This window comes from Bison bison, unplaced genomic scaffold, assembly GCF_000754665.1.
Source record: "Bison bison bison isolate TAMUID 2011002044 unplaced genomic scaffold, Bison_UMD1.0 scf7180017864351, whole genome shotgun sequence".
Lineage (NCBI taxonomy): Eukaryota > Metazoa > Chordata > Mammalia > Artiodactyla > Bovidae > Bison > Bison bison.
The window spans coordinates 5,668,684-5,686,787 of NW_011494923.1; positions in this window are offsets into that span (position 1 = coordinate 5,668,684).

Sequence of the window (18,104 nt, forward strand, 5' to 3'; positions counted from 1 at the left end):
TCCAGCTTGTGTTTCTTCCAGCCCAGCGTTTCTCATGATGTACTCTGCATTTAAGTTAAATAAGCAAGGTGACAATATACAGCCTTGATGTACTCCTTTTCCTATTTGGAACCAGTCTGTTGTTCCATGTCCAATTCTAACTGTTGCTTCCTGACCTGCATATAGGTTTCTCAAGAGGCAGGTCAGGTGGTCTGGTATTCCCATCTCTTTCAGAATTTTCCACAGTTTATTGTGATCCACACAGTCAAAGGCTTTGGCATAGTCAATAAAGCAGAAATAGGTATTTTTCTGGAACTCTCTTGCTTTTTCCATGATCCAGCGGATGTTGGCAATTTGATCTCTGGTTCCTCTGTCTTTTCTAAAACCAGCTTGAACATCTGGAAGTTCATGGATCACGTACTGCTGAAGCTGGCTTGGAGAATTTTGAGCATTACTTTTCTAGCGTGTGAGAGGAGTGCAATTGTGCGGTAGTTTGAGCATTCTCTGGCATTGCCTTTCTTTGGGATTGGAATGAAAACTGACCTTTTCCAGTCAGGGGCACTAGTTTTCAGTTAATTCATTTTATGTGTGTGTGCATATGTGTGTGCACTTTCATACTGTTAAAGCTTAGAGTGAGTGACTTTACTGCGTGTTATATATAAATGTTTCTAAGAAATAGAAGTTTTCTCATGTCCTCAGGCAGTCTTTCTAAAACAAAACTGGAAAGTAAGACTATCCACATCTCATTATGTGATAACAATCATATTAAGTGTATGATAGTTTACCTTACTTGTTCTTTTATACATAGAAGTTCCATCTCTTTTGCTTAAATTTATACATTGGGTAAAATATATGCTCTGATAAAAGAATTATATTCAATCCTTCTATTTCCTCAAATCATCCCCAATATTTGTTTCTCTCTCTTATGGCAGAAAGTGAAGAAGAACTAAAGAGCGTCTTGATAAAAGTCAAAGAGGAGAGTGAAAAATTGGCCCAAAACTCAACATTCAGAAAACTAAGATCACGGCATCCGGTCCCATCACTTCATGACAAGTAGATGGGGAAACTGTGGAAACAGTGGCTGACTTTATTTTGGGGGGCTCCAAAATTACTGCAGATGGTGACTGCAGCCATGAAATTAAAAGACACTTACTCCTTGGAAGTTACTTGGACGCTTACTCCTAGGTTGTCTATGACCAACCTAGACAGCATATTAAAAAGCAGAGACATTACTTTGTCAACAAAGATCTGTCTAGTCAAGGCTATGGTTCTTCCAATAGTCATGTATGGATGTGAGAGCTTGACTATAAAATAAGTTGAGCACTGAAGAATTGATGATTTTGAACTGTGGTGTTGGAGAAGACTCTTGAGAGTCCCTTGGATTGAAAGGAGATCCAATCAGTGCATCCTAAAGGAGATCAGACCTGGGTGTTCATTGGAAGGACTGATGTTGAAGCTGAAACTCCAATCCTTTGGCCACCTGATGTGACCAGCTGACTCATTTGGAAAAACCCTGATGCTGGGAAAGATTGAGGGCAGGAGGAGAAGGGGATGGCAGCAGATGAGATGGTTGGATGGCATCACTGACTCAATGGACATGGGTTTGGGTAGACTCTGGCAGTTGATGATGAACAGGGAGGCCTGGCGTGCTGCGGTTCATGAGGTTCCAAAGAATTGGACACGACTGAGTGACTGAACTGAACTGAACTTAGTAATAAAAGTCCTTAGAATAATGTTTGTTAATTTATGTTTCCATAAATTTATCCATTCGAAGATGTGTGTTCTACTATTATGCAGATATGAAAATAATACTGAGACTACAAAGAAAAAAATAAAAATCTCTGCGCTGAGTGAAATTACAATTAAGTAAGAAACACTCAGGGATAGATAGTACAGGGTAACTCTTTGAGATACTGTCTTTTTCTCCAGCTCTTATATAAATCTCTATGGTAGTTTTTAAAATGCGTATCAAATTACCACAATCAGCAGTTTAAAAAATACCCATTTATTGTTTCACAATTTCCATAGGTCAGATGTCTGTATCCTGTGGAACTAGGTATTCTGGTCAGACTTCAACAAAAGTGAAATCAATGTCAAACAAGTCATTTTCTCTTCTAGAGTTCAGGGTCTTTTCTAAGCTTATCAACTGCCTTTAAATTTTATTTCCTTGAAGTTTAAGGATGAAAGTCCCTGTTTTATTGTTAGTTATCAGCTTCCCAGGTGGTGCTAGTGGTAAAGAATCTGCCTGCCAAAGCAGAAGACATAAAAGATGCAGGTTCATTCCCTGGGTTAGGAAGATCCCCTAGAGGAGGGGATGGCAACCCACTCGAGTATGCTTGCCTGGAGAACCCCATGAATAGAGGAGCCTAGTGGGCTATGGTCCATAGGTGGCTAAGCATTGGATGCAATTGAAGCAACTTAGCTTAGCCTAGCCTAGCCTATTAGCTAAGAATCACTCTGAGATCCTTCAGAAAGCCCACAGAAGCCCACCATACAGCCCTCTCCATAACGTAGCAATTTGCTCATTTAAGATCTGCAGAAGAGCATTGGATGCCACTTTAAATCTATCTGATTTCCCATGTCTCTGAATTATAGAACTTATTTTGGAATGTTTTTCACCTGATGAGGTCAGGCTCACTGATACATTATTGGAGAGAATTACACAACTTTCCACATCTAGGAGAAGGAATCATGGGGTCATCTGAGAATTCTGTTTTCAAAATGTCCATCCTAACAAGATTGCTAATATTTTTTGTTTTTGTTTTTCTTTCCCCACAGAGGTTGTTAACAAACTACTTTTGAGGACCAAAGGAAAATTCAGAAAGTATCTAAAATTTAACCCCTACCCAGATTAATAAAGGAGATGGGATTCAAGAAGGCAAACAAACATGCTGAAGTTTAGAAGTGACAGAATGATGTCTATTTGAAGGAAAATAAATAAGTAATTTTCTTGAGGCAGGGTGGCTATGTGGTTCAGTAATTTCTGGGAAGTGACCTGTATGAGAACCAGGTAACCAAGGTTGAATGAATTACTAAAGGAAACTGAATTTTAGGCATCAAGCTTCTGGCTTCAGCTAAGACAACCCTATCCAAGCTTGAGAGAGAGCAGTGGAAACTCTCTCAATGCAAACAGAGAGGGATTTTTCTTCAATGTGTTTGATCTCATGGGAATCTTTTGTAGCTTTAAGGAGGAGGAAGTTCTTTAAACAAGGAAGCACTTTAACAAGCCTAGAGTTGTACTTCCCTCTGGATAAGAAGTTGCAGCACTGGAACAAATGATACGGCCTAAAGACCAAATTTAGAGATACAAATAAATTAAACACTTCTTACCATGAACTTCCAGATGTTCAAGCTGGTTTTAAAAAAGGCAGAGGAACCAAAGGTCAAATTGCCAACATCCGCTGGATCATGGAAAAAGAAGAGAGTTCCAGAAAAACATCTATTTCTGCTTTATTGATTATGCCAAAGCCTTTGACTGTGTGGATCACAATAAACTGTGGAAAATTCTGAAAGAGATGGGAATGCCAGACCACCTGACCTGCCTCTTGAGAAAACTGTTTGCAGGTCAGGAAGAAACAGTTAGAACAGGACATGGAAAACCAGACTGGTTCCAAATAGGAATGGGAGTATGTCAAGGCTGTATATTGTCACCCTGTTTATTTAACTTATATGCAGAGTACATCATGAGAAATGCTGGGCTGGAGGAAACACAAGCTGGAAACAAGATTGCCAGGAGAAATATCAATAACCTCAGATATGCAGATGATACCACCCTTATGGCAGAAAGTGAAGGAAAACTAAAGAGCCTCTTGATGAAAGTGAAAGAGGAGAGTGAAAAAGTTGGCTTAAAGCTCAACATTCAGAAAACTAAGATCATGGCATCCGGTCCCATCACTTCATGGCAAATACATGGGGAAACAATGGAAACAGTGGCTGATTTTATTTTTCTGGGCTCCAAAATCAAAATGTAGATGGTGATTGCAGCCATGAAATTAAAAGACACTTACTCCTTGGAAGGAAAGTTATGAGCAACCTAGATAGCATGTTAAAAAGCAGAGACATTACTTTGCCAACAAAGGGCCATCTAGTCAAGGCTATGGTTTTTCCAGTGATCATATATGATGTGAGAGTTGGACTATAAAGAAAGCTGAGCACCAAAGAATTGATGCTTTTGAACTGTGGTGTTGGACAAGACTCTTGAGAGTCCCTTGGACTGCAAGGAGATCCAACCAGTCCATCTTAAAGATCAGTCCTGCATGTTCATTGCAAGGACTGATGTTGAAGCTGAAACTCCAATCCTTTGGCCACCTAATGCGAAGAGCTCACTTATTTGAAAAAACTCTGTTGCTGGGAAAGATTGAGGGCAGGAGGAGAAGGGGACGACAGATGATGAGATGGTTGGATGGCATCACTGACTCGATGGACATGAGTCTGAGTGAACTCCGGGAGTTGGTGATGGACAGGGAGGCCTGGAGTTTTGCTGTTCATGGGGTTGCAAAGGGTCAGACATGACTGAGTGACTGAACTGAACTGAACTACTGCTGCAAATTTAAAAAATTCATCCCCACTATATATGTGAAACAAAACATTTAACATATTTAAAAAAAACATAACTCAGTGTATAATGGCTGTCACACAAACAGCCACATAAAAACTTGGGAATACAAAAAGCTCTAAGAGTGATTCTAGAATATATCCTCCCAAAGGAAAAAATGAATCTCAACTTTAAAATGAAGAGAAAGTAAGGGATAGATAGAAGGAATCAAGATAAAAATGGAGGTAATGAAGTAGGGAAAGAAGATCTTAGCATCTAATTATTTTACACTTAACAGATATAGACATAAAGTTTCAAAAAGTTAGGAGTAAGAGGACAATGGGGAGAAGGTAATGGCACCCCACTTCAGTATTCTTGCCTGGAAAATCCCATGGACAGAGGAGTCTGGTAGGCTGCAGTCCATGGGGTCTCGAAGAGTCGGACATGACTGAGCGACTTCACTTTCACTTTTTACTTTCATGTCTGGAGAATGAAATGGCAACCCACTCCAATATTCTTGCCTGGAGAATCCCACGGACAGGGGAGCCTGCTGGGCTGCCGTCTATGGGGTAGCACAGAGTCGGACACGACTGACGCGACTTAGCAGCAGCAAGAGGACTGTTTGGCCAAATGGTGAAGCTAGAATGGCCATCCCATGATTGAGAAGTTTTTAGAAAGAGACTTGTCTAGAAACAACAACTTATATAAACAGAGGTTCCATTTAAACACTTCTTTTTTATAAAGATTTTGAAAGATTTAAAGTGTTGAATATTTTCAAGTATTTTGAACTAATACATACCAGTGGGAGATATTGTCTTATCAATAAACATGTTAATTGGGTTTAGCTGACAGTTGAGAGAGAAAGATATGTAATAGGGGTCACAAACTCAAATGCCCACAGGACTATGCTGTTAATGCAAATTGCAGAAACATCTAAGTTCAAATATAATGCAAGGGAGGCTAGAAGAGGCTCTGTAAACTGGAGACCACATGACCTTTCTAGAGGAGCAGCTTCTAGTCAGCCCTGAACAATCACTGTCATGTGGGAAGGCAGAGATAACAGGCTCAAAGTTGCTAATTGCTTCCAAGAAAAGCTGTAAATCTAGATTTAAGAACTAGTATTTCCTGCCAATTTGTGTTTCCACAGTGCAAGCACCACTCAAGACATCTAAGAGCTGTATGAAGTGTGGAGCCAATGGTTTATGACCTCTTTTACAAAGCACTGAAATATGATATAATTTCTTGGACAGCAAGGAGACCAGACCTGTCAACCCTAAAGGAAATAAGCCCTGAATATTCATCGGAAGGACTGATGCTGAAGCTGAGGCTTCAGTACTTTGGGCACCTGATGCGAAGAGCTAACTCATTGGAAAAGATCCTCATGCTGGGAAAGATTGAGGGCAAGAGAATAAGGGGGTGACAGAGGGTGAGACAGCTGGATGGCATCACCAAATCAATGGATATGAGTTTGAACAAACTCTGGAAGAGAGTGAAGGACAGGGAAGCCTTTAGTGACTGAACAACAACAACAGTGATATAATTTGCATGAGTTGGGGTGATTTATAAAAAGGTTTGGGGTAGTATAGGCAAGTAGTCTGAGAGGAACGAGAGAGAGATTGATAAGGAGAAAGGAGAATGCCAGAAATAAATTTCATATACTCCAGTGCCCATCTACCAAGAAAAAATTCAAGGTTTATTACAATCTTTGTTATGATCCAAGCTTTCTAGACCAAATTATCAATGGAACATATTACAATTTTATCAGACAAGTAACAGTAAAATCTATTTATTCTCATATCAAATCTAAACATGATGTCTGGTGGACTGTTTCATAAGCACTATCTCTGCCCCTGAAATGAACAGAATTGGAATATCAGATCCACCAAAAATGATTACATGCTTAACATTTTGTGTGTGTGTGTTCGCATGCAAACATGTTTATCTATAATTCTCAATTCTCTTAGGAAAAACTTAAATATCTGCTTATGTATACATAATTAAAGTAACTATATTATAGTCTTCTCTTACTTTGTTATGACTGCATATGCTATAAAGACAAAGCAAATAATTTATGCTTCTAACTAGTCCATTTTGGCAGCCAGAGTAAAGTGAAATTTGTTTACTATCTTCTGCCAAAATCACAGGGGAATTTGTTTGTCTGACTAAAAATAATTCACTAAACTTTAGGTATTATCTGTTTCATAGGTTTGCAAATTAGAAGAAACATCAATATTAGCTCTGGTTTACTGAAAATACAAAAAAATGTAGGGCTAAATAAATAAGACCTAGTTCAAAAAGGGTGGTATTTGGATGAGGAAATCATGTAATTTTCTTTCACAGAAAGTTATTATATTTTTTAAGCATAAGTAGAGTTTTTAGGAGAGTCAAAAAAAGATGACTTTGGAATTTCCAGGCTGGATCCTTAAGAAGATAATGTTTGGAGAGTTCCACTTCTGTCAAAAATTAGTCTCGGTCTCAGCTTAATCAAACATTTTGCCTTCTACAGCACGTTTGTTGCCTCTGCTAAGCTCAGATGCTGTTGAAATCCTGCCTCATTTATTTGCTTTCTTCTCTTACATTGAATCAGTTTTACATTTCATTGGTACATAAGAAAGCTGTCTATTTTTAACATATTTTGTTGTTGTTAATCACTAAGTTGTGTCAGACTGTTTGTGACCCCATGGACTGTATCCCACCAGACTCCTTTCCATGGGATTTCCCAGGCAAGAATATTGGAATGAGTTTCCATTTCCTTCCTTATTAACATAGTTAGGTGGTATTAATTTGATAAATGATATATCTAGGAGAAAGCATAGTCTTATGCTGCTTAATTTCATTAGTATATCTTATGGTGGGGCAGGACATTTATTTTTAAAATAGTGGCAGAGGTGACACATTGACATTAAAATCTGTTTAAAGAAACAAAATATTGCTATGTAAGTAAATAGCTGTGATGGGGTTATTAGAATTTCTAAGATCAGTATTTTTGAAAACAGGATTCAAACCACTGAAGAGAGATAAAAAGAGACAGGGAAAGGTTTCAAACAATTTAGAGAATGACTGCAAGTGGGGCTGGAGTTATGGAGAAACTCTGGAACTCGTCTATCTGTCCGGTGGTTTTCCTGTCACCAACAGGTTAGCTTTGGGATTCCCTGGTATAAAAACAGATTCAGGGCCCTGACCCCAGTCCTATTGGGGATCTTGCAGATGATGGGAAATTTAGTAGGTGACTTCAGTAAACTTCTAGCTTTGAGACTCTGACTGCTTCCTCTTGACATTCTAGGAAGAAACTTGATAGGAATTGGAGCCCTAACCATGACTGCATTAAGCAACTTTGCATGCATTTTAAAATGGCTTCCCTGGTGGCTTAGATGGTAAAGAATCTGCCTGCAATGCAGGAGATCTGGGTTCAAGCTGTGGGTCAGGAAGATCCCCTGGAGAAGGGAATGGCAACCCACTCTAGTATCCTTACCTGGAGAATTCCAAGGACAGAGGAGCTTGGTGAGCTATAGTCCACAGGGTCTCAAAGAGTTGGACACGATTGAGTGACTAACACCTTCACTTTCACTTTTACATGAATAGAAGATCCAGGCTCTAGTCCCCAGTTTCACATGGTAAAATTGACTTTGGTGACCTATAATCTTGGAAGGAACATTTCAGTTGTCAATTATGCCACAGATAATGACCTCCTGACCCCTCTTTTCTGCCTCAAGTCTTGCCCTCCCACCTCAGGCATTAGCCTTATCTTGTTGAGTTTCTATTTCTGATCCACTAGGATGTTTAACTTAGTTTGGAGTATGGTCTTATATTCTTTTTTCTTTTTAAAAATAAATCATTTATTATTGATACATGGTGAAAGGAAGGGGGAATTTTACAGCACGTTGCAACACCATCTGGGCTAAAAGGTTAACATGTTTTTCTGATAGATAACTATAGAAACTTTCTTTCCTTTCTTTTTTTATCTTGGAAGAATGGCTTTAAACTTGAAAGGATTGTATCAGGTATATGTGCCTTTATTTTGTTAACTACCTGAAAGAGTTTCAGGGCAAAATGATTTGGTGAACCTGGGCTCAATCTACAAATAAAATAAACTGAACATAGTGTGTATCAATAATGCTAAAAATATTAAATTTCTCTATCAAGTGTGTTTCCACAATATTAATAGTATTAAGAGTCAACGGTAATTAAAAATTTAAACATGCCCTGTGGCAAACACTACAGGTTGCATCCTGCTCTACTTTAACAAAGGAATCTTAGCATAGTTTTGGGTACCAATGTGCTCAGGTAGAAAACTGCACCTACGGGCATCCTTGCAGGTAGCGGTGGCTATGTGATGATTCTAAACATCAAGATCTAAGGATAAATCTCCAGAGGAAGGCTTCTGTGAAAGCTATTTTTTTTTTCTCCTGATAAAAGAAAACAGTCATCAACCATCTTTACCATTTACCCTTTTCCCTTTGTGTCTGATACAGAATCTCACACCTGTAGTGTAGCTACCATCTTATAACCATGGGGATGAAAGACGCAGGCTAAGCATAGTGAAGAAGAAAGATAAAAGGAGCCTGGGACTTTGAGCAGCTCTTCCAGTCCTGTAATACCTACCTTCCAAGTACTTGTAACATGAGAAAGACAAACCTAACTACCCATTTTATCCCTGTTTGTCGTTTTATGTCAGGTATTCATTATAGGCAGCTGAACTCTATCCTAATTTATCTGTGTTTTTATTTTGATCTGGTACACATAGGACCAAACTATCATTCAATACCCTTCATTTATATATAGTTTATATACATTTATATATTTTTACTTATATATATCATTAATTTTTCTATGATGTCAATGTTGATTTTATGTAAAATTACATTCACTATTAACATATATTTAACTTCTATAAATGTTCTTATTAAGAATATAGGAACAAGTGACAATAGGGCAAACAAATGATTTGTTAAAAGTGTATTCTCTGATAGCATGACATCAGAGAACAAGGTTGTGTTAAATACAGAATTGCATCTCTCTTTTCAAGGAAGAATTTGTTGTACAGTTGAGGAGAGCAGTAAATACTCACTCTCCAGATGTGAGGCCCTCCTGGAACTGTCTCAGCTACAGCGATCTCAGAGCAACCCACATCTTGTGTCTGAGAGGAGTGCCACAAGCGTTGGGTTTGATGTCTTGGCTTGATGTAGGAATATCTAATGGGCTCTTGGTCAGATGGATCAAGATGAGGGGGTGCAGAACTGAAGCTCAACTACTTCCTCTGCCCAATAAACTTTCTTTCTTCTTCCTTCCATTGGTTATGATCTCTAATAACAACTTTACACTTTAAACTGAATCTTAGTATCTGCTGCTAGCGAATGCTACTTGCAATATTTGCACTGGGAGTATATGATTCAAGAAGGCAAATGATAAAATGAGGTTTCAGAGCTGGGTGATTCACCACGTGGTTGGCAGTATAAGCGCAGGCAACCACTAGCACAGGGTGGCAGTCCACTTGTTAAAACTGTCACCAGTGATGAATTGTGAGGCTATTCTTGTGGAATAGAGTGCACTAGCCTACGTGATATTAGACATTAGAAATGTATTGAAGATATAGTAGCTATAAGGATAAGGGGTTGAAAGATTATTGTGAGGCACCCCAGTTCTCTATTTAAAGACAACAAAGAACAGAGGGTGGGTGACTGGCAACTGAAAGCCAGGAATAAAAGCCAGACTCCTCCTTACACACAAAGCTTATCTCCTCTAGTGAGAAGTCAAAGGATAAAGAATACCAACCACAAAACTGGAGAGAATTTTTTTTAACTTGGGAAACCTCTCCAAAGAGAAAATATTTAACATCATGGTAGAGACCCCAGGAACTGGTGTCAGTTCATCGTTAAGGTGCCTCCTAGATGCACAGAAAAAATGATGCTAATTTAATGGAGTAAACTGAAACACCAGAATTGCCATGGCAAATGCTAAAGAATGGTGTGAAAAACTTTGGGTAATGAGGCATGCACCTAATTATACATCTTTTTCTCTTACATCCCTAGGAAGCTCTTCAATTCCAAAACACTCCAAAAAATTTATATGAGAGACTATTATAGAACATAGCTTAAAGGAAGGATAGGGATGATAGAATGCAGAAACAAAAGAAATATTTAATGTCCAGAAGTCCAGAGGTCGGGGTGTCATAATTATTGTAAGAACCTGCAAGGTCTAAGTGGCATCCAAAAAGTTCTGACCTACAGAGAATTATGGAGATGTCTAGTGAAACATATTGTCCTTTGCTATGCTATGCCATGCTAAGTCACTTCAGTTGTGTCTGACTCTGTGTGACCCCATAGATGGTAGCCTACCAGGCTCCTCCATCCATGGGATTTTCCAGGCAAGAGTACTGGAGTGGGGTGCCATTGCCTTCTCCAATATTGTCCTTTATGGCAAAATAAATGGACAGTTGATAAGGGTAATACTATGCAGGAAAAAATCAAGGATGAGTGACTGGATAGCTGAGGCCATATACCCAATACAAAGCTATGATTTTTTGTTCAGTTTCCACAACTGAGCTATTTGACTACTGTGGAATCTATCAACTGAACATGTGGCTGGGTATTCAGGAGGAGAGATCCTATTACAATATAGCAAGTGTACAAAATAATGGATCTTTCAGTAATGTCCTCAAAATTCTGTATGGCCATTTACATAGGCACTAAGTATATAGTGAGCAAGGGAAAATACCCAGACATTGTAAAGATTCATAGATACTTAAACTGAGAGGAGATTCATAGCCAGTACCATTATCATGGTATCTTTGGAGTGTGAGTACATAGGGCTGGGACAATAAAGGGAGTCCTGACCAAAGTCTGATTGGCAGTGTATACTTTCATTTTGCAAAGACAACTGGTGATCATTCTCCTGATCCCCAAATATATAACTGGCACAATCTCTATACTGGGTTCATAGTCTTAGGGTATAGGTTATTTTAATGAGTAAATCAGGAAGAAGTCTTTGAGATTACATACATCCAGGCAAGATAGTAAATAAAAACCATATCTTATCCTGAATAAAGTCTTTGGCAAAAACTAGTGGTACTTTTAAGGATCCAAAGTATTCAGGTGGTGTAATCTGTCTACTCTTCATTTATTTCACCAGTGTGATCTCTGCAAAAGCAAGATGGCTGCTGAAGAATGATTATAGACTATTTCAAGCTCAACAATATTGTATCCCTGACTATAGCCACCATGCTATAGGTGGTATTTTTGCTAGAGCATATTAAGAATATTCAGATACATCATATTAGCCATTGATTTGAAAACTGAACTCTTCCATCCTTATAAGAAAGGAGAATTAGATGCTGTAGCACTGATGTGAAGCAGCCAGCAGCACACATTTTCATTTTCCTCCCAAGGCCATGTTAATTTTCTGCCCTGCCCTCTGTCATAGTACAATACAGTGACCCTGACAGTCTGAATATCTTACAGAATATCAGATTGGTCTCATATTGATGACACTGTGTTGACTGGGTAGGCCAAGCAATAATTGGACAGACTGAAAATCTTGGTTAGATGCATACACTCCAGAGACCAGGAGATTAATCTTTTGAATACCCAAACATCTGTTATAAAATTTGTAAGGGTCTAGTGGGTATGTAAACCTATAATCTGCAAAACAAAAGACAAATTATTGCACCTTGTACTTCCTGCCACAAAGAAGGAAGCACAATTTCTGGTGGACCTCTTCTAGTGCTAGAGATAGAAATTTCACACCCAGGGATATGCTCTGGCTAGTTACCAGGCAAGCAAAAAACTTCCAGCTTCGGGTGGGACCTAAACAAGGAAAGGGCTCTGCAATAGCTCCAAGGTATGATACAAGCATTCCTGCCACTGTGGCCATATTATCTGTCACATCTTATGAACTTGGTGAGAGTTTGTGGCAAGAATATTAGAAACATTATGACACAGGTTATAGTTTCTGAAGGAAGGCCATAAAATTTCCACCAGAGAATTATATGACTTTGGAGAAACAACATTTGGTATGTCTTTAGACCAACAGTCCCAAAACTTTTTGGCACCAGGGACCAGATTAATGGAAGACAAGTTTTCTATGGACCAGGGGTTGGGTGGGATGGCATGAGATGGGGATGGTTTCAGGATGATTCAAGCATATTGCATTTATTATGCACTTTATTTCTATTATTATTACATCAGCTCCACCTCCGATCATCAGGCAGTAGATCCTGGAGGCTGGGGAACCCTGCCCTAGACCTGGATAAGCATAGAAGACTTAATCAGTCAGTCAGTTCAGTTGCTCAGTCGTGTCCAACTTTTTGTGACCGCATGGACTGCAGCATGCCAGGCCTCCCTGTCCATTACCAACTCCTAGAGTTTACTCAAACTCGTGTTCATTGAGTCGGTGATGCCATCCAACCATCTTATTCTCTGTCATCCCCTTCTCCTCCTGTCCTCAATCTTTCCCAGCATCAGAGTCTTTTCAAATGAGTCAGCCCTTCGCATCAGGTGGCCAAAGTATTTGAGTTTCAGCTTCAGCATCAGTCCTTCCAATGAATATTCAGGACTCATTTCCTTTAGGATGGACTGGTTAGATCTCTTTGTAGTCCAGGGGACTCTCAAGAGTCTTCTCCAACACCACAGCTCAAAACCAACAATTCTACAGCACTCAGCTTTCTTCATAGTCCAACTCTTACATCCATACATGACTACTGGAAAAACCATACCCTTGACTAGACAGCCCTTTGTTGGCAAAGTAATGTCTCTCCTTTTTAATATGCTGTCTAGGTTGGTCATAACTTTTCTTTCAAGGAGTAAGCATCTTTTTGGTTTCATGGCTGCAGACACCATCTGCAGTGATTTTGAAGACTTAATTATGGGACACTAAAAACCAGTTGCCATCATAAGCTGGATTCTGTCAGATGTACCAAGCCATGTCCCCAAAATAATCTATTGCAAGATAAAGTAGTAAAAGCATAAACAAGAATAAGCTGTTGTAAATATTATGACATCAACCATCTTTGCACCAGTAATCTTCCCTTAATATCAGCCTATGTTTTTATGGAAGAATGCCATATGGCCAATTGAAGGAAGAAGAAACAATCTTAGTTTACAAATGTGAGTACTAACTGACATAGACAAAGGCTGCATTCTCCTAAGAGGTGACCATAAAAAGCATTAGCAAAGGGAAATTCTCCTAAAGACTGGAAAACAAGAAAGATGGGTGAAATCATGAGTATGGGCATATATGAGTGGATATAAAAGTAAATTGGCATTACATTACCTTTCTAATGCCCACTAGAAAGCACCCATCATAGAAAAGGTAAAATTATTTAGACCAATAAAATAAACTATCCAGTCACTGTGCAACCCAGTTCATTGTAATGGATACATTACATGTATCTAGTGTGAAGTGGCCACTGTGACAGAGAAGGACTCTACCATGTTTGATACCATGAATCCATGCTTTTCTAAAGTGAACCATTTCTGCTGATACGAATGTGCCAGCAACAAAGAACAGTGCTGAGCCCCTGTTATGGCACAATTCCTTAAAGAGACCAACAATTACATAGTTTAAGTTGTCTACATTTGGAATCTCCCATCCTGGACTAGTAGCACTTTATTCTCATAGAGATCATCACATATTCCATCTATGCCTTGGTCTCCTCTAATTGCAGGGCCCAGTCAGCACTACAATATGAGAACCTGTGGAAGTGTTTGCTCTTTTAATATGAAATCTCACATAAGATCATGTCATACTTGTGCTAAGTTGCTTCAGTTGTGTCTGAGTCTTTGCGACCCTATGGACTGTAACCCAACAGGCTCCTCTGTCAATGGGATTCTCCAGGAAAGAATACTGGAGTGGGTTGCTCTGGCTTCCTCTAGGGGATCTTCCCAACCCAGGGATCAAACCATCATCTCTTACATCTCCTGCATTGGGAGGTAGAGGCTTAGTTGCTCCACAGCATGTGGGATCTTCCTGGATCAGGGATCGAACCCATGTCTCCTACATTGGCATGAAGATTCTTTACATTGAGCCACAAGGAAGCCCCAGTGTGGTTTCATAACATACATCTTGTATCTGAAATTCTATCTAAGCATCTCCTAGAGAACATAACCTGTGACAGAATCTGCAGTAATATTTTTGCTCATGAGTAAAGAGATAATCAGCTGTTAAGGAATAGTTATAGGCATCCTTGTGGTGCAAACTGTGCAAAATGCTGTGGATTATACATAGGAATAGTATAGTATCATATACTGTACTTTGCTTAAAGATGATATGACTTTTCCAATAGTCAGTATTGAATATACAACTGGATATCACAGGGAAATTATGGAGTCATGAAAATGAAGGATGAGTAAAAGGAAATAATGAGTAAGAGTTGAAAATCTAACTCTGGAATGCTTAAGACTTTTTTGTTTTAATAAGCATGTATTCAATTCACATTTTTAATCTACAAGTTAAAGAAGATGTTCTTATACCTCTCACATGGTCCTATAAGATGTAAAGAAGAATCATGATTCTGATTATTCTAAATGGCACCAATTACTTTAAAAGTAGTATTAGAGCTTTAGTATTCATTCCTTTTACATTCCAAATCCTAATATACTTTCTAGTAAGCCGTCTGTTTCCTCTCTTTTAGGTCTTTAAATTAATTACTATAATAATTTTCACACCCAATATGCTAAATGTAGCATGAGGCCCATCTGTTACAGATTATTCCTCACACTATCTAACATGAACATTCAGTATGGAGCTACAGGGCTATTGAAGAGAGCCTTAAAATAATTAGCTAACATAAGCAAAACCCAAAGTATCTTCTCACCCAGTAAAGTTAATCCTATAGAGTCTCTTCTTTCTTCATGACTATTATTTTCCAAAAAATGTTGAACAAAGCTATCATTGGAAATTTTCCAGTAATTTTCTCCTTGCTTCTTATCCATTCACTTCTTACTCTGCATGTAAAACTATAATTAGACAAATTATTCAACTGTTTATTCTCTCTTTTTTGTGTGTGCATGTAGCTAATACACAGTAAGTTGAGTGATTTGGGGAATATTGCTTGATACAAACAGTTTTGTATACTTCCATGATACAGCACAGTTTCAGTATTCCAACAGATATCACTACATCACTTAAAATCAACACCCAACAAAACATGATCAGTTTTCTAATGTGGGATCATAGAAAAAGCAAGAGAGTTCCAGAAAAACATTTACACCAAAGCCGTTGACTGTGTGTATCACAGCAAACTGTAAATTCTTAAAAAGATAGGAATATCAGATCACCTTACATGCCTCCTGAGAAATCTGTATGCAGGTCAAGAAGCAACAGTGAGAACTAGACATGGAACAGCAGACTGGTTCCAAATTGGGAAAGGAGTACATCAAGGCTGTATATTATCACCTTGCTTATTTAACTTACATGCAAAGTACATATGCAAAATGCCAGGCTGGACAAGGCACAATCTGGAATCAAGATTTCTGAGAGAAATATCCATAACCTCAGATATGCAGATGACACCACCCTATGGCAGAAAGTGAATAGAAACTAAAAAGCCTCTTGATGAAAGTGAAAGAGGAAAGTGAAAAGCCTTGCTTAAAACTCAACATTCAAAAAACTAAGATCATGGCATGCTGTCCCATCATTTAACAGCAAATAGATGGGGAAACAATGGAAACAGTAACAGACTTTATTTTCTTGGGCTCCAAAATCACTGCAGATGGTGACTGCAGCCATGAAATTAAAAGACACTTGTTCCTTGAAAGAAAAGCTATGACCAACCTAGACAGCATATTAAAAAGCAGAGACATTACTTTGCCAACAAAGGTCCATCTAGTCAAAGCTATGGTTTTTCCAGTAGTCATGAATGGATGTATGAGTTGGACCATAAAGGAAGCTGAGCACTGAAGAATTGGTGCTTTTGACCTGTGGTGTTGGAGAAGACACTTGAGAGTCCCTTGGACTGCAAGAAGATCCAACCAGTGCATCCTAAAGGAGATCAGTCCTAGGTGTTCATTGGAAGGACTGATGTTGAAGCTGAAACTCCAGTACTTTGGCCTCCTGATGTGAAGAACTGACTCATTAGAAAAGACCCTGATGCTGAGAAAGATTGAAGTAAGAGGAAAAAGGGATGACAGAGGATGAGATGGTTGGATGGCATCACCAACTCGATGGACATGAGTTTGAGTAAGCTCCAGGTGTTGGTGATAGACAGGGAAGCCTGGTCTGCTGCAGTCCCTGGGTTCGCAAAGAGTTGGACATCACTGAGTGGCTGAACTGAACTGATCATCATAAATATCTTTCTTTTCTCTCATCTTTTTTCCATATATTTTTAAAATTTATTTTTCTCTTTATGTTTTATTCTCAATAGTACTTTGTCCACTTTAGTTGTATTTTCAACACTTTTATTTTCATTCTATGTATTCTAATCGATTTTTTACAAATAGCTTTGTACTTGTGTATTTTTCTGCAGAATCATTATTACCATATTAACTATATTACTTATTCATTTGTTTGTTTACTTGTGTTTTTGTCTTTCTGGAGCTAGTAGAATGTAAGCTGTAGGAAACCAGGGTTCTTATGATTTGTTTAAAGATACAGCTCCTGGCTAGAACAGCTCTATTTTCATAGTCCATACTAATTTTTTAACAATATATGGGTCAATTAATAAAATTTTCTTCGAAGTATTCAAGTCTCAGCACCATTCTGGTTGAAAGATCTTTTCAGTTCAGTTCAGTTCAGTCTCAGTCATGTCCGACGCTTTGCAACCCCATGAATTGCAGCAAGCCAGGCCTCCCTGTCCATCACCAATTCCCGGAGTTCACCCAAACTCATGTCCATCAAGTCGGTGATGCCATCCAGCCATCTCATCCTCTGTCGTCCCCTTCTCCTCCTGCCCCCAATCCCTCCCAGCATCAAAGTCTTTTCCAATGAGTCAACACTTGGCATGAGTTGGCCAAAGTATTGGAGTTTCAGCTTTAGCATCATTCTTTCCAAAGAACACCCAGGACTGATCTCCTTTAGAATGGACTGGTTGGATCTCCGTGCAGTCCCTCATTTCAAATACTAGCACAATCTTTTGACCTGTACCTCCCTTCTTTTGTTCCTTCCACACCTAAATCCATTCTATATTGCTGCACCCAGGTTATTTGCCTCTCTGTTTGAAATCTTTTAAACCCTTAACATTTCTCTTAAAATAACAAAATTTTAACATATCCTACAAACCTCACACAATTGGATATCTGGGTGTTTCTCCAACTTCACTGTATGCCGCAACACTAGTGACTTTTTAACGTTCCTGTTAAGTACCAGTTTCCACCTGTTTAAGCATCTTGTTTCTTGGTCATCCAAAGTAACCTCTAAGCTCATTATTTTCCATTAGTATTTTGTTACAGTTCTCATTAAGATTGTAAATTTTCTGAGAAATTCTGAAATACATAGTTATTGAACTTTTTAAGCCAATATTTATCAAACTTATCAATTATAATCCCCTTTTTCATGGACTATCTATTAACTTCACACAAAATCTTTGGGAAAGATATTCCATTTCTATCTACGAATCCATACAATTTTCCATACTCAGTAACTCAGGTATGATAGCCAC